This window comes from Microcaecilia unicolor, chromosome 6 (genome assembly GCF_901765095.1).
Source record: "Microcaecilia unicolor chromosome 6, aMicUni1.1, whole genome shotgun sequence".
NCBI lineage: Eukaryota > Metazoa > Chordata > Amphibia > Gymnophiona > Siphonopidae > Microcaecilia > Microcaecilia unicolor.
The window spans coordinates 38,919,913-38,940,585 of record NC_044036.1 but is presented as its reverse complement, the minus strand read 5'-3'; the positions used below and the strand labels follow the sequence as shown (position 1 = coordinate 38,940,585).

Below are 20,673 nucleotides of genomic sequence, written 5' to 3'. Positions count from 1 at the left end.
ATCAATGCTGTACAATACAAACAGGTAAGAGAGTACTGTAAAATACAAATGAGAGAGTCTGTGCTGTACGTTACAGACAGGAGAACTACAGTTTTAAGATACAGTCAGGAGAGACAATGTTTTAAGGCACAGACAGGAGAAACGCTGTTCTAAGATACAGGCAGTCAAGACAGTGTTTTAAGTTGCAGGCAGGAAAAACAGAGACAGTCTCCCCTTATGTTTATTTATTTATTTATTTGTAGCATTTGTATCCCACCAACTTGCAGGCTCAATGTGGCTTACATTTGCCGTAATGGTGGTTGCCATTTCCGGGTAACAGAATTACAAATGGTATTGCATTAAGGTGCATACATACATGGTAACATACATGGAACATGACATATATGGAACAGATCATGGTATATATTATTAAGAAGAACATTTAATAAAGACTATTTTGCATACCATCTGTGAGAGGATCTTTTCCTTTGGAATTTGTTGCCAGAGAATGTGGTAAAGGCGGTTAGCTTAGCAGAGTTTTAAAAAAGGTTTGGACGGCTTCCTAAAGGAAAAGTCCATAGGCCGTTATTAAATGCACTTGGGGCAAATCCACTATTTCTGGGATAAGCAGTACAAAATGTTTTGTACTTTTTGGGACCTTGCCAGGTACTTGTGATTTGGATTGGCCACTGTTGGAAACAGGATGCTGGGCTTGATGGACCTTTGGTCTTTCCCAGTATGGCAATACTTATGTACAGGAAAAACATAGAAACATGATGGCAGATAAAGGCCAAATGGCCCATCTAGTATGCCCATCCACTCATCCACTATTTCCTCCTCTCACTAAGTGATTCCACATGCCTGTCCCATGCTTTCTTGAATTCAGATACAGCTCTTGTCTTCACCACCTCCACCAGGAGGCTATTCCATGCATCCACCACCCTTTCTATAAAAAAAGCATTTCCTTAGATTACTCCTGAACCTATAACCCCTTAACTTCATTTTATGCCCTCTCATTCTGGAATTTTCCTTCATTTGAAAGAGGCTCACCTTCTGTACATTAATGCCACAGAGATATTTAAACATCTCTATCATAGCCCCTCTCTCCCGTAATGCTGTAAGAGACGCAGAAAAAAAAAAAAGATGGTCCTACTGCCTTGAATTTCACATACTAATTCCAAGCAGAATCTCTCAGTCATCTTAATCAGAGCTGCTCAAAGCAGGTCAGTGGCTCTCAATTTATGCAGCTCACTGGAGACTTTATTGTTGTAGATCCAGCTCAGATCACAAGAAAAAGAGCAAGATCGCTGGATTGAAAAGTGCAGGGAGGCAAAAAGTTGCCTTTATCCAACACAAAACAAATGAAATTAACTAAGTGAGCCTTTTACAAAGGTGTGCTAGCGTTTTGAACGTGCGCTAAAAATAAGCATGCACAAAACAGTAGACACGCCCATATATTCCGATGGGTGTCTCTAGCGTTTAGCATGCACTAATCATTAGCACATGCTAAAGCCACTATCACACCTTTGTAAAAGACCCCTCGCCCTTAATTGTCTTGTCTGTCTGTATTATTTTTAGATTGTAAGCTCTATTGAGCAGGGACAGTCTCTCTCTGTGTCAGGTGTTCAGCACTGCGTGCGTCTGGTAGCGCTATACAAATGTTAATAAAAATAATAATAATAATAAGTAAAGGAAATGAAACTCAGGACTGGTACACCAACAGAGACTGAGCAGTAACATATCAAAATTTGAGCAGTAAATAAGCAAATAGAGGAGTGGAGGAGTGGCCTAGTGATTAGGGTGGTGGACTTTGCTCCTGGGGAACTGGGTTCGCTTCCCACTGCAGCGCCTTGTGGCTCTGGGCAAGTCACTTAACCCTCCATTGCCCCTGGTACAAAATAAGTACCTGAATATATGTAAACCGCTTTGAATGTAGTTGCAAAAACCTCAGAAAGGCGGTATATCAAGTCTCATTTCCCTTTCCCTATTTGAGATTCTACATGGAATGTTGCTACTATTGGAGATTCTAGATGGAATGTTGCTACTATTGAGATTCTGTTGCTACTGTTGGAGATTCTAGATGGAATGTTGCTACTATTGAGATTCTGTTGCTACTGTTGGAGATTCTAGATGGAATGTTGCTACTATTGAGATTCTGTTGCTACTATTGGAGATTCTAGATGGAATGTTGCTACTATTGAGATTCTGTTGCTACTATTGGAGATTCTAGATGGAATGTTGCTACTATTGAGATTCTGTTGCTACTGTTTGAGATTCTACATTGAATGTTGCTGTTCCACTAGCAACATTCCATGTAGAAGCCTGCCCTTGCAGATCAGCAATGCGGCTGCGCAGGCTTCAGTTTCTGTGAGTCTGACGTTCTGCAGGACGTCAGACTCACAGAAACAGAAGCCTGCGCGGCAAGGGCAGGCTTCTACACGGAATGTTGTTAGTGGAGGAGTAGCCTAGTGGTTAGTGCAGTGGACTTTGATCCTGGGGAACTGAGTTCAATTCCCACTGCAGCTCCTTGTGACTCTGGGCAAGTCACTTAACCCTCCATTGCCCCAGGTACAAATAAGTACCTGTATATAATATGTAAGCCACATTGAACCTGCTATGAGTGGGAAAGCACAGGGTACAAATGTAATAAAATAAAATTATTTAACCTGAATTGTAGGAGCCCAATGTAAACACAGCCTCTGCCTTGACGGGATCCGTCATATAGATTATGATTTTTGTTTTCACCTGCCATGCTTTTTACTTTGGGTTCCAGGTTTAAATTGCATGGTCTCTCTGCCTCTTGAACCTCAACATACACGTGCTTCTCCTTTCGTTCTATACTTCCCTGCCAGCATCATTACTCAGCTGTTTTAAGATTTCATTACTCTGATTACTTTTTATTTAAATTTTGCCCGATTGTAGATTCTTAAATTTGTATCAGTTGCCTCTTGTGACTTTTTCTTTCATAATTTTTCCCTTCCTTCCAGTTTTTGGTGAGCTCTCTTTGCATACACTGTAGATTCAAATGCAGGATTTGTAGACTAAAAGTAGCAGTACGCTCTCCTTTTTAATGCACTCAATCTGCAGCCCCTCACTACCTCTCTACCCTTATCTCCCCTTACGCTCCTACCTGAAACCTCCACTCACAGGACAAATCCCTCCTCTCTGTCCCCTTCTCCACCATCGCCAACTCCAGGCTCCGCCCTTTCTGTCTCGCCTCTCCCTATGCTTGGAACAAACTTCCTGAGGCCATACACCAAGCCCCCTCCCTGCCCATCTTCAAATCCTTGCTCAAAGCCCACCTCTTCAATGTCACCTTCCGCACCTAACCATTTCACCTCTATCCAGGAAATCTGGACTGCCCCAATTTGACTGTCTGCACATATTGTCCATTAGATTGTAAGCTCCTTTGAGCAGGGACCGTCCTTCTTTGTTAAACTGTACAGCGCTGCGTAACCCTAGTAGCGCTTTAGAAATGTTAAGTAGTAGTAGTAGTATTACATATAGCAGTGATTTAACCAGAGCTGAGATTGTGATGTCATAATGCCTCATTCCACCAATGCCTGAGAGCCAGCCTCATCAGTGATGTCACAATGGCTTGATTGTCCTATATTTGTCTCACTCTTATCTATTAGATTGTAAGCTCTTTGAGCAGGGACTGTCTCTCTTTGTTAAATTGTACAGCGCTGCGTAACCCTAGTAGCGCTTTAGAAATGTTAAGTAGTAGTAGTAGTTTACCTTCCAGAGCTCCCTTAACTGTTTGTACTCATTAGTTTCTGTGGTTTGCCACTTGCTGTAGAGGGCACTATGGCCTATTGCTACACCTAGGGTATTATTTTCTCCTGAAGCTCCTGCATTATAGCAGCCTTTTTATCCTGGGTGACATGTAGCCGCCAGTATGCATTGCTCTTTTTTTCCTTCTTACCATACTTTCATTATAGTGTTCACCTTGATGAGATACAGTATAGGTCTTATGCAATGAGGTCATCACGTGGAAGTGCTGAGCAAGGTCTGCAGAGAGAATTTGCGCTCTCTCTCCCCCTTCCCAGACCTCTTTCATGGGGTAATGTCTCCAAATGGGATAGTTTTGTGCATAACAGGCTAGGAATGAACTTCATGCCTATGCCAGAGCATGTGGGAGATGATCTCAGTCCCTCAGATATACTGTTAATGTACTGTCAAGGACAACTTCCTTCTGGAGTTCCTAAAGTGTAATATATATATATATATATATATATATATATATATATATATATATATATATATGGGCATCGTATCAATTGTGAATGTTTTTTAAACAGTATGAACTCTGAGTGAATCAGAAATTGGATAATGCTCATGCACAAGTTATGTTGTACAAAAAATTTCCGAAGACATGGTATGAGAATTTGGTTCCTGATTCTGACATCTAAATGACTCCTAAATATAGGTGCCGTCAATTCTGCCTGCTGAAAGCAGGTGTAAATGCCAGTGGCTGACTGAGTCTCTTCTGTATCAATGCACATAAATTCGGAGAATGTCCCTGGAACGCTCCCCAAAAAGCCTCTGTCCACGTCCCCTTGAAATTATGAACTATTCCCCAAATTCTGAATAGCTTGCCTAGAGAGCCGTGTCAAACTCCAAGCGTATTCCGTAACAACGTGCATAACTTAATTGGCTTAACATGCCAATCAGCACTTAACAAGCAATAATGAGCATTAATTGGCAAATATTAGAATTTACGCGCACAACTCCCTAAGCGCATTCTGTAATACAGTGTGCCTAAGTTCTAACGCGCACAGGCAAAAAGGGCCATGGTTATGGGCGGGGAAATGGTCATTCTATGAGCATTCCAAAATTTACACGTGTAATTATAGAATATGGCTCAGTGCACCTAAATCTACCTGCCGGAATTTTTGTTGGTTTAAATGGATGCACATAAGTTTAGGCATTGGGATATCAACTAAGCATATTCTATATACTGCACCTAAATCTAGGCACAGCTTATAGAATACGCTTAGGCGAAAATGTTTTCTGCACGGATTTGTTAGGTAAACCAAGTCCAAGTGACCAGCCAAAATGCAGGAGTAAGAGCTCCAAACAAAGAGCTCTTACTCCTGCGTTTTGGCTGGTCACTTGGACTTGGTTTTCTTCCACCCTTTGTTTGGTTTGCTTGCGTTACTGTGGAAGGAGTAGACCCCCTTTTTCTTCTTTGTATCCATCGGATTTTTTAGGTGCCATATATAGAATCTCCCCTATAGGAATTCTGCTCACAGCATTCTAGAATACTATCCAGCTTATAATCGAACAAGAATAACGCCCAAGTTCCGACCTAAATCGGGAGATGGGCGTTCTTCTCACAAAAACAAATAAAGCGGCATAATCGAAAGCCGAACTTTGGACGCTTTCAACTGCACTCCGTCGCGGATGCGGACAAAGTTGACGGGGGAGTGTCGGAGGCGTGGTGAAGGCGGAACTGGGGCATGGTTATCACCCGAACAGAGATGGGCGCCCTTCGCCGATAATGGATGCGTTTGTAGCTAGAATTTAGGGCACTTTTCCTGGACCCTGTTTTTTGACGAATAAGGCCCCAAAAAGTGCCCTAAATGACCAGATGACCCCCAGAGGGAGTCGGGGATGACCTCCCCTGACTCCCCCAGTGGTCACTAACCCCCTCCCACCACAACAAATGATGTTTCACAACTTTTTACTTTCACCCTCAAATGTCATATCCTCCTCCCAAGCAGCAGTATGCAGGTCCCTGGAGCAGTTGTTAGGGGGTGCAGTGGACGTCAGGCAGGTGGACCCAGGCCCATCCCCCCCCCCCCGTACCTGTTACAATTGTGCTGCTTAATGCTACTAGTCGTCCAACCCCCCCAAACCCACTGTACCCACATGTAGGTGCCCCCCTTCACCTCTTAGGGCTATAGTAATGGTGTAGACTTGTGGGCAGTGGGTTTTGAGGGGGATTTGGGGGGCTCAACACCCAAGGGAAGGGTGATATGCACCTGGGAGCTCTTTTACCTTTTTTTTTGTTTTTGTAAAAGTGCCCCCTAGGGTGCCCGGTTGGTGTCCTGGCATGTGAGGGGGACCAGTGCACTATGAATCCTGGCCCCTCCCACGAACAAATGCCTTGCATTTATTCGTTTTTGAGCTGGGCGATTTCATTTTCCATTATCGGTGAAAAGCAAAAACGCCCAGCTCACACCTTGGCGAATAAAACATGGGCGTCTATTTTTTTTTAAAAATACGGTACACTCCGCCCCTTCACGGACCCGTTCTCGGAGATTAACGCCCATGGAGATAGGCGTTTCTGGTCGATTATGCCCCTCCATGTGCACATAACTCCTAATTAATGCCAATTATTGGTGCTGATTGGCTCATTAATCAATTAAGTTGTACATGCAAATCAGCTATGCGCATTGATTTGCGTGTGCAACTTTAGTCGCCATGTATAGAATCTGAGGGACTGTGATAAAGGGCAGGAATTAAGAAGTGAGCCCAGCCGGTGCGAGGCACCCTGAACTTCTGCATCAGCTTTGCCAAGGAGACACCTTGAAGTGCTAGAGCTCTGGATAATTGCTGTGCTTTTATTTATTTATTTATTTATTTATTTGTAACACTTATACCCCGCACTTTCCCACTTATTAGCAGGTTCAATGCGGCTTACATAATATAACAGGTTTACAGGTTAACAAAGATTGGATAACAGTTGTAATATAGTGTATGAAGAGGTGGGCAACAAAATATGGATAAGTAAGACGGGTAAGGGAGGAAGATGGTAGAGGTAGGGAGTGGGAAGGGGTGTATATTGGTATAATGTGTTGTTGATTAAGGAATAATGTATAATGAGGGTTGGAAGAGGGGTGAATTCAGAAAGGATTAACTAGGGAAGCATATTCCAGGTTCTGTCATATAGTCTGATTCGGGTAGCGCAGATAGACTCCTAATTTAAGTCATTTGTATAGGCTTGCTTGAAGAGGCAAGTTTTTAGAAGCTTCCGGAAGGGTAAGTGGTCTTTGACTATTCGAAAAGATCTAGGAAAGGCGTTCCAGAGCTGGCTGCCCAAAACGGAGAAGTTGGATGCATAATATGTTTTGTACTTGATACCTTTACAGTTGGGAAGATGTAGGTTCAGATAAGTTTGAGAAGATCTAGAGCCGTTCTAGAGCTTTTCCTCCTACCCTCCCACCTCTGGCTGAAACTGCTCCTGATTTGGGCTCATGGTTAGACCAAAGAAGTATAAGATTACAAGATCACATTTCCTGTACCTGTGACTCTGTGATCACCAGCATGTCACCTCAGCCTCTTCTGTTTCAGTTTACCCACCCATAATTGGATAATAAATATTGGTGGTATTTTTTCCTCCTTCTTTGGAAATATTTTCATAGCCGTTATTAGGAATAATACCCATTGTATGCATATGCCCCCAGATTCTATATATGGTGCTTTGAGTTGCACATGCAAATTTGAACGCACATCCAATTTGCGTGCACAACTTAATTGATTACCCTGCCAATCAGTGCTAATAATTGGGCAATAAATTATCGTCATTAATTAGCATAATTAGAATTTATGTGTGCCTCTTTTTAGGTGTATTCTATAAAAAGGTATGTGTAGATTCTCTGAAAAGGGGGTGTGGCCATGGGAGGACATGGGCAGGTTGGGGTGTTCCTAAAATTTATGCATGTTGTTACAGAATTTGTGGGATTTGTGCCTAATTTACGTGTGGGGATTTACACCAGGCTTTCATTAGTGTAAATGGTTGCACCTAAATGTAGTTGAAGTTCCCGGCACTAAGCGCTGTTCTATAAATCGCTCCTAACCTATTTTTTTCGCTGCCGATTTTTTTAGGCACCATTTATAGAATCTACTCCATGAGGTCTAATTTCATTAAGGAACGTATTGCCTTCAAGGTCTGCACCATGATTCACAGGATTATTTATGGAGAAGTTCCTGGATACATCTTAAATCTAATTGACTTACCACCCAGAAACAGTTCCAGTTTTTCCCGATCCTTCCTAAATTTACATTATCCAGACTGCAAAGGCCTCAAATACAAGTCTACCTACACATCTAGCTTCTCCTTCATAGAAACACAGTTATGGAATGCACTACCCAATATTAAAATCAACTCAGAACCATCTAAATTTCAGGAAATTACTGAAGACCACCCTGTTCAAGAAGGCCTACCTTCCTGACTCAACCTAATTTACCTCTTCTTTGTTATGGCAAAATCCATGGACCTTATCATTTTTTATTCACTCTTATTATCTCTGTTTTTCTATACGTTACCTATATGTTTACTATTTTACTATTACACTGTTTAATTGTATTTTAGTGAACTGTAGTTTGCCCTACAGTCTTGTGTAAGCCACATTGAGCCTACTACTAGTGGGAAAATGTGGGGTATAAATGTGCTAAAATACGTGAAATATCCAAAAGGCAAATATTATGCCTATTTTATAAATTATACTAGCCTTTGAGCCCGTAAAAACGGGCTATTATAGGAAGGGGGGGTTGAAAGGCCCACCCCCGCCGCCGAGTTCGCCGCTGCCCCTCCCCCTCCGAATTCGCGCCCCCCCCGAGCCATCACCACCCACCTTCCACCCGGCCAGGCCCTCGCTCCGCTATTGAAACAGCGAGGGTCCGGGAACACAGCACTGAGCTCTGCTGAACTGCCGACGTCGGCCTTCGTTCTTCTTCTCTGCCTGTCCCGCCCTCGCGTGACGTAACGTCGTCGAGGGCGGGACAGAGGCAGAGAAGAAGAAGGAAGGGCGATCTCGGCAGCTGAGCAGAGCTCAGTGCTGCGTTCCCGGACCCTCGCTGTTTCAATAGTGGAGCGAGGGCCCGACCGGCTAGAAGGTGGGTGGTGGCGGCGACTCGGGTGGGGGGAGCGTTAGACGGCGGTGTCCCTCCCTGAGAAATGCGCAGTACAGACCCTCTCTGTTCCGCCCCCCGTCATCATGTATTGACGCGGGGGCGGGCAGAGAAGGTCTCTACTGCGCATTTGCGAGTGAGTACGACACTCGCCTTTTATATATATTGATATTTGGGCATTTTATAACACATTTTTTTTTGCTTTGAGGACACATTTTGAGGTGTCGGCACTGCACTGAGTTTGGGTTTATGTTCACAAGTAGGATTATGAGGATGTGTGAACACGGTCACTAACTTAAGCAAAAGTAGCTGCTTTACCTCTATTTTGCTACTTTGATGTACAGAAAGTATTCAAGAGTAGTGACACACTGAATGATCCTACATTATATACACAAACATTTATTTTGCTGGCATATTAAAAAAAAAGTTGTTTTGCTACCATATTGTACTATTCTACTGCAGCGTTTGCCCTTTCGTATCCATCAAAGCATGACAGAGTATTATTAGAGAGTATTTTTTGTGAGTTATTTTATAAATCAGGCTTCTACAGTGGCCCACAGCGGTGCACAAATTTTCTCACAGCTGCTTCAAAAATGGTATTTATTTATTTATTTATTTATTTATTTTATTGCATTTGTATCCCACATTTTCCCACCTATTTGCGGGCTCAGTGTGGCTTACAATACATTGTATTGATGGAAGTACAATTTGTTACAGCTCGATTATGGTTACATTGTGAGGCATTGAGTTTAAAACAGAGTCTACGTATCGTTAAGGGAATAGTACAATGGAACAGAACAATGGAACAAAGGAAGAACAACGGATACTGATAGGACTATAGAACAATAGCGCGAAAACGTTCGGGTATAGCATTTTTACCTGTAGATTAAGGTTTAAGTGTGTTAAAATGAGAGTACAGATGAGAATGTATTGATGTATTACTAACAGTGTGCGTGGACTTCATGTGTTTTGATCCTTTCGATAGATTTTTTCGAAGAGATGAGTCTTCAATAGTTTGCGGAAGTCGGTCAGCTCGTAGGTCGCCTTCAGGTTACGTGGAAGTTTGTTCCAGAATTGTGTGCTCATATAAGAAAAGGTTGATGCGTGCATCACTTTGTATTTTATGCCTTTGCAATTAGGGAAGTGGAGGTTGAGGAAAGTTTGGGATGATCTTTTAGCGTTTCTGGGTGGTAGGTCTATTAAGTCAGACATGTAGGCTGGGGCTTCACCGTGAATGATTTTGTGGACTAGTGTGCATACTTTAAAAGTGATGCGTTCCTTGAGTGGGAGCCAGTGTAGCTTCTCTCGTAAGGGTTTCGCACTTTCGTATTTTGGTTTCCCGAAGATGAGTCTGGCTGCTGTGTTCTGGGCTGTTTGAAGTTTCCTCAGTAATTGCTCTTTACAACCTGCGTATAGTGAGTTGCAGTAGTCCAGATGGCTGAGCACGAGTGATTGCACTAGGCTGCGGAAGACGGATCTTGGGAAGAATGGTCTTATTCTTTTCAGTTTCCACATGCAGTAGAACATCTTTTTGGTTGTGTTGTTTGTGTGGGTTTCAAGTGTTAGGTGGCGGTCAATAGTAACTCCAAGGATTTTTAAAGTTTCTGAAATTGGAAGATTTAGTAAATCATATATGTATGCGTGTTCTTTGGGGTTCTTTTACTAAGGTGTGCTGAAAAATGGCCTGCGGCCGTATAGGCACGAGTTTTGGGTGCGCACAGGTTCATTTTTCAGCGTGCCTGTACAAAAAGGCCTTTTTAAAATTTTTACCAAAAGTGGACGTGCGGCAAAGTCAAAATTGGCGCGCGTCCATTTACCTTACTGCCAGTCATTGGCCTAGTGCTAAAGGCTCAGGCGGTATCCGGGCAGTAATGACCTATGCATGACAACTTGCCGCATGTCCAATATGCATGTCTGAAAATAAAAATGATTTTTCAGATGCGTGTATTGGACGCGCACCAAAAATGAAATTACCGCAAGAGGCATGCAGTAGCTGGGCAGTAACTCCATTTTGGCACATGTTGGGCGCGTGTAGATGTTTACACGGCTTAGTAAAAGGGCTCCTCTATGCATTGATTTCGCAGCATGACTCATAGCCATAGTGCCATTAGACTGCCACTAGGGGAGCTGCTAGGGCAGGAGTTAGTGGAGACTGCTCTTGCCCTGGACCTCTTGGCTGAGTCATGGTCCTGGAAGGATGAGAGGTGAGGCCAGCCCTCATTTTTTTTTTTAATTAAAGAGCCTAGAGGGGGCTGGGCTTCAGTGGGGAAGGAACCTCTTTAAACATTTTAACCCCATATTGGGGCTGGGGGGAGGAGACTGCTAGTAGAACCCTTCTTTAATGATTTATGCCCTGGGTTAGGACAGGGCTTTAAGGAAGGTTTAGAGAGCTTCAGAGGCTGTCCCCCCCCCCCTTACCCGAGAGGGTTCAGGGTTTTTTTTGAAACAGATCATGAGAGCCTTATAAATGATGAGAGCATTGCCACACAAGAGAACTTTTTTCCCCCCAATTTTTCATATGCTGTGCAACTAGAATATGCAAAATTCCTCAGACGTGGCAAATTCCGATGTGCAAAAGATTTCTTGCAAAATTTAGCTACGGGATGCAGATGAGGCAGGAGGCAGGAGCCAGGGAAGATTAATACATAAGGCTGCATCTACATAGTTTGCAAAGATGCTGGCTCTCCGAGAATTGATGTGCATTTCATAGATGCGCACTTAAGGTTTTTTCAGCACAATCAACTTTTTGATCCACTGGGGCTGAAATGCTACATTAATCCATGAGTAAGTAAAGCTCCATGTTAGCTCACCCTACACTGGAATTTTTGTAAAAAAAAAATACAAAGTTAATAATTAATATGGAGCAGCCCTGTATACAAGGACCTTTCAGTTGTAGTTTGTGGAAAGAAAAGGATGAAATGACAAGTAACTACTGATGTCTAAGCTGCAGTAAAAGAGGCCCTGTGCTGACCGCTGAGGCAGCAGGTAAAAAGGCTGAAAAAAGAAATGGCTGTGCAGTAAGATTGAACTTACCATGTGGCCATGCAGGGGGGAGAACGTACTGCCAACCACTGAGGTGGAAGGCTCCCGCGCTAACCCGTTAGTAACAACTACTGCCAGGTAGCCCCCTGGGGAAATATTTTTCAAATATTTCTGCTAGTGCTGGAAATGACACGCGGTGGGGGTGGAACGGAACTACTACCGGTGCCCGAGTTGGGCCAGCGGTAGTTCTGGATTGCCGAGCAGTCAGCCTCCATTGGGCTTACTGCCACTTACTAAAAGGCGAGGATAGTGGAGGGCAGACTTATACGGTCTGTGCCAGAGATGGGAGGCGGGACTGGTGGTTGGGAGGTGGGGAATCCTGCTGGTCAGACTTATACGGTCTGTGCCCTGAAAAAGACAGGTACAAATCAAGGTAAGGTATACACATATGAATTTATCTTGTTGGGCAGACTGGATGGACCATGCAGGTCTTTTTCTGCTGTCATCTACTATGTTACTAAGAAATTAAGGGGATAAACATAAAGGAATCCTGTTCAGAAGGAATGGATCCTCAGAAGCTTAGCGGAGATTGGGTGGCAGCACCGGTGGCTGGGAGGTGGGGCTAGTGGTTGGGAGGCGGGGCTAGTGCTGGGCAGACTTCTACAGTCGGTGCCCTGAAAATGGCAGGGGCAAATCAAGGTCAGGTATACATATAAAGTAGCACATATGAGTTTATCTTGTTGGGCAGACTGGATGGACCATACAGGTCTTTCTCTGCCATCTTCTACTATGTTACTAAAGGGTTGGTGTGTGGCAATAAGCTTGCTGCATGCCAATCCAGAACTAATGCTGAGCTACCACAGGAGCCCGGCGGTAATTCCTTCCTAGTGTGTGCCATTTCCGTATTTTTACTGCTGTGGTAGCTTTAAAATGAAGCTTTTCATGTAGAAGTTTACTTTAGATCAGCGATTCCCAAACCTGCTCCTGGAGGCACCCCAGCGTTCGGGGTTTCATGATATCCACAATGAATATTCATGAGAGATATTTACATGAAAATCTGTCTTGTGAATATCCATTGTGGATATCCTGAAAACTCGACTGGCTGGGATGCCTCAGTGGGTGATGGTCAGTGCTGCCCCCTGAAATGGCCACGTGGCAAGTGTGAACTTACCGCGCGGCCATATCTTTTTCTGCCTTTTTACCATCCTTTTACCAAAAGGTCTCCTAAATGCTGGTGCTAAGAAAACGGGTGACATGTTGCCCCTTCACAAAGCTGTTTCACCGCAGTAACTTATCATATTTAATACCTTCTAACTAGCATCAATACACGGAGAGAGTAGTGGATGCTTGGAATGCCCTCCCGCGGGAGGTGGTGGAAATGAAAACGGTAACAGAATTCAAACACGTGTGGGATAAACATAAAGGAATCCTGTTCAGAAGGAATGGATCCTAAGGAGCTTAGCCGAGATTGGGTGGCAGAGCCGGTGGCGGGAGGCGGGGATGGTGCTGGGCAGACTTATACGGTCTATGCCAGAGCCGGTGGTGGGAGGCGGGACTGGTGGCTGGGAGGTGGGGATAGTGCTGGGCAGACTTATAGGGTCTGTGCCCTGAAGAGCACAGGTACAAATCAAAGTAGGGTATACACAAAAAGTAGCACATATGAGTTTGTCTTGTTGGGCAGACTGGATGGACGATGCAGGTCTTTTTCTGCCGTCATTTACTATGTTACTATGTTGGCATCAGCTGAAAGGACCAATATATTGAAGATCTTTGCAAGAGTCAACTAGAGCTTAATGAGCAAACTTATTGAACTGGTGATATAAAACATAATTAGAGGCCAGTGAAGCACTGCAGAACTGCAGTCCCAGCGGGGACTAAACCAGTTCCTACCAGCCCCGTTGCTCCGGAATGTGACAGATCAGTGGATACAGCCTTTCTGACGGAAGCCTTAACAGACTTGCATTCTAGGACTGTGCAGAATTGGTGAAAAGGAAATTGGGATTTGGCAATAGGTTGCAACACCAAATATATTAAAACAGAATTTTGCATTCCCGTTTCTCTTGAAATTGCTGTAGCTACTGGATTATACAAAACTTGTCCCTTAAAGCCTTGTGAGAAAAATACACCAAAAAAATGTAAGGATGAGGTACTGTGTGGCCTCACGGGTTGTTTTTACTTCAGCAGCTCAGGAGCAAAAACGGTGCTATTTGCTATACTGCCAAGGTCACCGATCACCTGACCAAGTCCATTAACAGCTAGAAAACACCCACTGGTCTGCAATGAACATTTCCCCCTGGATTTTCAACACGAGACGTCTACGATTCCTGCAGAAGTCAAAACATAAATCAGGCAGCCACCACTCTCTTTCTATCTGACGCTGGAGGTAGGAGGATTAGAGCTTAACCTGGGAAAAATGTTTTCTGCTGAGTTTCCTTGAACACTGGTGCTTCAGCTACTGCAGTGAGTGAGAGAGAGAGAAACTGGAACAGAGAAACACGTGTTGTTGGGATAGAGTTAATGAGGTTGTGTTAATGTGTCATCCACTCAAGGCGAATGCTGGCTTTGTTTGTAGTCACAAGGTTACATGTGGTTGATTTGTAAAAGAGTTTAAAAAAAAAATAGAATGGACAACCCTCTGAAAGGTGCCACCTTCGGTTTAAGCCTGCAGGATGGGACGCTCAGAGGATCGGCTCTCTGCTACCAGACGGAAGGGGTGAAGAGGAGGTGTGATTTGGGATTATGTTGCTAAACTACTACTACTACTACTACTAAGCATTTCTATAGCGCTGCCAGGGTTACGCAGCGCTGTACAAGTTTAAACATGGGGAAGGACAGTCCGTGCTCAAGAGAGCTTACAATCTAAAGATGAAGGTTCTGCTGAGGGGATTCAAAACTGGTCCTGGAAATCTGAATTCTGGATAACAGAACAGCAAAGGGGATTTTATGATCCCATCGCTTGGCTTCTGCTGCGTATCTGACTTTTTACTTCTGATTCTCGCCTGTGTGGGGGTCACTGATTCTACCTACATTTCTGACATCATTCTAGGGTTTTGTTTTGTTTAATGAATGTTGTCGTGGGTGGTGTTGGGGTGCCTTGAATCTAGTGTCCTGCTTTTAGGATTGCATCTCCTGGTCTTAAAGAAAGTTATGGGGATGTAAAGAATTGAAAATGTATGTCAGTTTATCTGCACATCTGGGGACTTTTAAATTCACTTCCTCCTATGGTTTCAAATGCATAATGTAGTTAATAGCTTTAAAATGAAGCTTTTGATTTAGGAGTTTACTTTAGATCAGTGATTTCAAAACCCTGGTACTGGAGGCACCCCAGCCAGTCGGGATTTCAGGATATCCACAATGAATCTTGCCAGGTACTTGTGACCTGGATTGGCCACTGTTGGAAACAGGATACTGGGCTTGATGGACCTTCAGGTCTGTCCCAGTATGGCAATACTTATGTACTTGATATTTGCATGCAAATCTGTCTCATGAATATTCATTGTGGATATCCTGAAAACCCAACTGGCTGGGGTGCCTCCAGGACCAGGGTTTGGGAACCACTGCTTTACATAAAACAATCCTGTTCTCCAGTGCAGGAGGGCAAATACACATCAGTCTGATAAGAAGCTGAATTTGGGGCTGCTTACTTTCCCATGCATTTTCAGAAGCTTCTCCTGCCCAGTCCTAGGCCCATGCTCAAAGCTGGGTGCAAAAGCCCATAATGCAACAGCAATGCAAAAAAAAAAATAGCAAAGTGATGCTCAAAAGAAATCATATGCAAATGATATGTGCAGTTAATTTGCACTAACAAATGAAAGTAGGGGGAGGAACGTGCCTGCACATGGTGCACAAAGATTTTACGGTAACTGCGGCTCTTGTGCACGTGCCCAGACAAAACTGGAAGTGCATGCACACATCGGCACTGTTTTTTTTTTTTTTGCCCTTTTAAATATGAGCCTCTGAAAAATTGTGTGCACTTTAATTTTTGAAAGCGTCATATTTAAGCGCAGACAGGCAGGCTTTCACTTTTGGTTTTGCTGGGACTCATGCACATGTCTACCAGCGCTTAAAACGTGCACAGGCTTCCTTCTGCTTCTAAAAGAAGACAAAACCCGCAGTTCAATGTGAATATATATATATATATATATATAGGAAAGAGAAGTCAGTCTTAGAGCTTGAATCGTGATATATGTTAAGTTTATTGTAAATTAGGATTATTAGTTTGTTACTAATTATTGTATGTTTGATTTTCTGTGCTTTCCTATCAATTATTGGATTTCCTAGATGTTATTATGAGTGTTTTTATATGTTTTAAATATTTTTTCTTTTATGTATACTGTTCTGTTTTGCTAGCAATAAGTAGCGATATAATAAATGATAAATTGACAAGAAATCTGCAAACCTTCAACCGCCGCCCCTGACCTGGCAAAAACCTTTTGGCTTCATAGGCCATCATTTCCTTCAGGGCATTGCAGCGCTTCCATCTGAACATTGTGAAGGAATGTTTACTGACCTCATTAACATCCATTTAAATACAGTTCAATACAATTTGCAGCTATCTTTAAGTGCATGCATTAACACCCCATTAAAGCCCTTTGAGCATTCAGGGGGTCTTTTACTAAGGCGTGCTAGCGCTTTTAGCACATGCTAAAAATAAGCATGCGCTAAATGCAAGAGACGCTGATGTATTCCTATGGGTGTCTCTAGCATTTGTGCCTATTTTCAGTGCGTGCTAAAAATGCTAGTGCATCTTAGTAAAAGACCACCTCAGCGCACAATAATGTGCATGCAAATTTATTTATTTATTGCATTTGTATCCCACATTTTCCCACCTCTTTGCAGGCTCAATGTGGCTTACAATATATCATGAATGGTGGAGATTTATAAGAAATAAACATTTAGTATAACGGAAGGATCTTGAGTGACATGATAATGATGAAGCATGATAATAGTATAACAAGCAAATATTAAAGACAGTTCTGGATATATGTGCAGGAGTTCACATTTGTTGGTCTTTGTGGTATGCCTTGTTAAAGAGATGGGGCTTCAATAGTTTGCGGAAGTTAGTTAGTTCATAGATCGTTTTTAAGTTGCGCGGCAGCGCATTCCAGAATTGTGTACTCAAGTAGGAAAAGGTTGACGCGTGCGTTAGTTTGTATTTTAGACCTTTGCAGTTGGGGAAATGAAGATTGAGGAATGTGCGGGATGATTTTTTAGCATTCTTGGGTGGTAAGTCTATCAGGTCTGACATGTAGGCTGGGGCATCTCCGTGAATGATTTTATGGACTAGGGTACATATTTTGAACGTGATGCGTTCTTTAAGAGGGAGCCAGTGTAGCTTTTCTCATAGGGGTTTAGCACTTTCATATTTTGTTTTACCGAATATGAGTCTAGCTGCCATGTTCGGGGCTGTCTGAAGTTTCTTGATTATTTGTTCTTTGCAGCCAGCATGGAGTGTGTTGCAGTAGTCTAAATTACTGAGTACCATTGATTGTACCAGGTTTCGGAAGACGTTCCTTGGAAAGAAAGGCCTTACTCTTTTTAATTTCCACATTGAGTGGAACATCTTCTTGGTTGTGTTTTTCGCGTGGTTCTCAAGTGTTAGGTGTCGATCAATGGTGACTCCAAGAATTTTTAGGGTGTCCAAGATTGGAAGATTCAATGCTGTTAGTTTTGAGCATCGGCCCCTATATACGTTTTTGCAGTGGCGTAGCCATGGGTGGGCCGGGGCCCATTCACTTAGGGCTCAGGCCCACCCAACAGCAGCACATATTTACTGCTAGCTAGTGGGGATCCCAAGCTTTGCCAGCTGAAGATCTCCCCCTGATGGTGCTGAAAACACTGCTTTCCACTTCAGCAGTCTAAGCTTCCTAAGCTGTTGATACTGGCCTCGTTGCATTGGGGGGGGGGGGGGGGGGGTAAGGAGAACACTTGGTGCCCACCCATTTCTTGACTAGGCCCACCCAAAATCTGTTGTCTGACTACGCCCCTGCGTTTTTGGACAGCATGCTACAGTCTCATCCTCCCTGTCTCATCAGCTCATAACCTTGGGGTCATCTTCGACTCCTCCCTCTCCTTCTCTGCACATATTCAACAGACTGCTAAAGCCTGTTGTTTCTTTCTCTATAATATCACCAAAATTCGCCCTTTCCTTTCTGAGCACACTACCAGAACCCTCATCCACACTCTTATCACCTCTCGCTTAGACTAATGCAACTTGCTTCTCACAGGTCTCCCACTTAGCCATCTCTCTCCTCTTCAATCTGTTCAAAATTCTGCTGCACGACTAATATTCCGCTCATATTAGCCCTCTCCTCAAGTCACTTCACTGGCTTCCTATCCGTTTCCGCTTACAGTTCAAACTCCTCTTATTGACCTATAAGTGCATTCACTCTGCAGCTCCTCAGTACCTCTCCACTCTCATCTCTCCCTACATTCCTCCCAGGGAACTCCATTCACTGGGTAAATCTCTCTTATCTGCACCCTTCTCCTCCACTGCTAACTCCAGACTCCGTTCCTTTTATCTTGCTGCACCATATGCCTGGAATAGACTTCCTGAGCCGGTACGTCAAGCTCCATCTCTGGCCGTCTTCAAATCTAAACTAAAAGACCACCTTTTTGATGCTGCTTTTAACTCCTAACCCTTATTCACTTGTTCAGAACCCTTATTTTATCATCCTCACTTTAATATTCCCTTATCTCTTGTTTGTCCTGTTTGTCTGTCCTAATTAGATTGTAAGCTCTGTCGAGCAGGGACTGTCTCTTCATGTTCAAGTGTACAGTGCTGAATACGTCTAGTAGCGCTATAGAAATGATAAGTAGTAGTAGTAGTAGTAGTTAATATCTCCCACGTGTGTCCTAAGGAATGATGTTAACAGGAGTTTTCATGCAGAAAAATGCCATTGGCCCACATTCACTGAGGTTAGTTAACACATGGCAATAGCCAAAATGAATGCATGGTCACTGCAAAATCTCTGTGTTGACTGTTGGGGGCGCTCCTAGCACTTTGTAGAAGGCAGATACACAGTTAGCACGGCTTTAACGGTACAGCAGATAACATGCGATGCAGTTAGCGGCACCTTTTGAAGTGGCGTTAGCTTCTTTAGGAGTCAACACATGGCAACAATTTCCACATTAAGGGCCAGATTGTGTAAAAGGCAATCTAAAATCTTTATGCATCCGAAGAAAAGCACTTAGCACAATTCTATATAACTCGCCTAAAGTACGACGCAGTGTATGGAATAGTGCATAGGACCAGGGAACACGCCTACGTTCATGCACGGCCGTTTACACCACTGAAAACCTAGTGTGAGTACCTGAGCCTAAACGTAGGCACATTTCCCCCCCCCCCCCCAAATTCTTCAAGAACACGTGTAAATTTGAGAAATGCCCCCGACACGCCCACAGTCCTCCCATGGCCACACCCCCTTTTCAGCTATGTGTGTTAGAATTTATGTACTTATATTTGGGATAACTATGCTGCCTCTCTCCTTACATCGAGAAGGTAAATCTTATCCCAGTTGTGCATGCCACAGTAACATCAAGACTGGATTACTGCAATGCACTATTCAATGGTCTGACTACAAAGGGCCTGCACCAGCTCCAGTTGATTCAGAATGCAGCAGCAAGACTCATAGAAGGTTGCAAGCGCCGTGACCACATCACACCATTTTTGCAAAAACTTCATTGGCTACCAGTACAATACAGGGCTAAATTTAAAACTCTATGTCTGATCTTCAAGGCCCTGAAAGGAAATGCCCCCCGAGTACCTGAAAAATAGGATGATCCTCCACATACAGCCAAGGAAACTAAGGTCCTCCCAAGGACTTTCACTAACCACACCCTCTCCAAAAGACATTACACTATGTGATACCCGCAAGCGAGCCTTCTCCAGAGTAGGCCCCACACTCTGGAATGCAATGCCTGAAAGGCTCCTCTTAACACAAGACTACCTCTACTTCAGGAAGCAGGTGAAACTTTGCTCTTCAACCAGGCCTTTAATGGAAGAAGTAACTAACTCGTTAGTCTCTCTCACACACACAAGGAGTGACTCGGGCTGCACATACTGCAGCAGGACATGTTTATCCACTCCTACCCTAGCTGAGATAATACTTAACCATCTCTCTGACCTCACGTGCAACTTTCTTCAAATCAATCACCTTACTTTCTAATTCTTCCTACTTTCTTACTCATCTATATGTTACAACTTTGCCTTACCCGTCACTACCAATTATAATGTTCTATTACGTATTGTGTAGTCATTGTAAGTAGTATACCATGAGGCATATTTTCAAAGCACTTTGGGAGGCTAAGTTCCATAGGTTTCTATGGAACTTTGGGAGGCTAAGTGCTTTGAAAATGAGCCTCCATGAGGCATATTTTCAAAGCACTTTGGGAGGCTAAGTTCCATAGGTTTCTATGGAAATTTGGGAGGCTAAGTGCTTTGAAAATGAGCTTGATTGCCATACTTTGTACTGTTTTCGAATATTTTTACTGCTCTAATTGCCTATTGCTCATGTTTGATCTATTCTTACTGTACACTGCCTTGAGTGAATTCCTTCAAAAAGGCGGTAAATAAATCCTAATAAATAAATAAATAAATTAGCTTGTACTAACAATAAGTACATAAGTACATAAGTAGTGCCATACTGGGAAAGACCAAAGGTCCATCTAGCCCAGCATCCTGTCACCGACAGTGGCCAATCCAGGTCAAGGGCACCTGGCACGCTCCCCAAACGTAAAAACATTCCAGACAAGTTATACCTAAAAATGCGGAATTTTTCCAAGTCCATTTAATAGCGGTCTATGGACTTGTCCTTTAGGAATCTATCTAACCCCTTTTTAAACTCCGTCAAG

The 20,673-nt window shown here is 43.4% G+C and overlaps 1 protein-coding gene across 4 annotated transcripts in view; it reads left to right on the top strand.

Annotated features, from left to right (window-relative positions):
- KANK4 (KN motif and ankyrin repeat domains 4) overlaps nucleotides 1–20,673 on the top strand; it is a 138,363-nt gene that overhangs the window by 50,442 nt on the left and 67,248 nt on the right. The window contains exon 1 of one of the 4 annotated variants that reach the window (XM_030206629.1): nucleotides 13,979–14,203. The exons of 1 other annotated variant lie outside the window; for it this stretch is intronic. The gene's annotated coding sequence lies outside the window, so the exon portion shown is untranslated. Of the gene's footprint in view, nucleotides 1–13,978; nucleotides 14,204–14,247; nucleotides 14,281–14,450; nucleotides 14,534–20,673 lie in introns of those variants that run through there. 2 more of the 4 variants (XM_030206630.1, XM_030206627.1) reach the window with 2 other exon arrangements.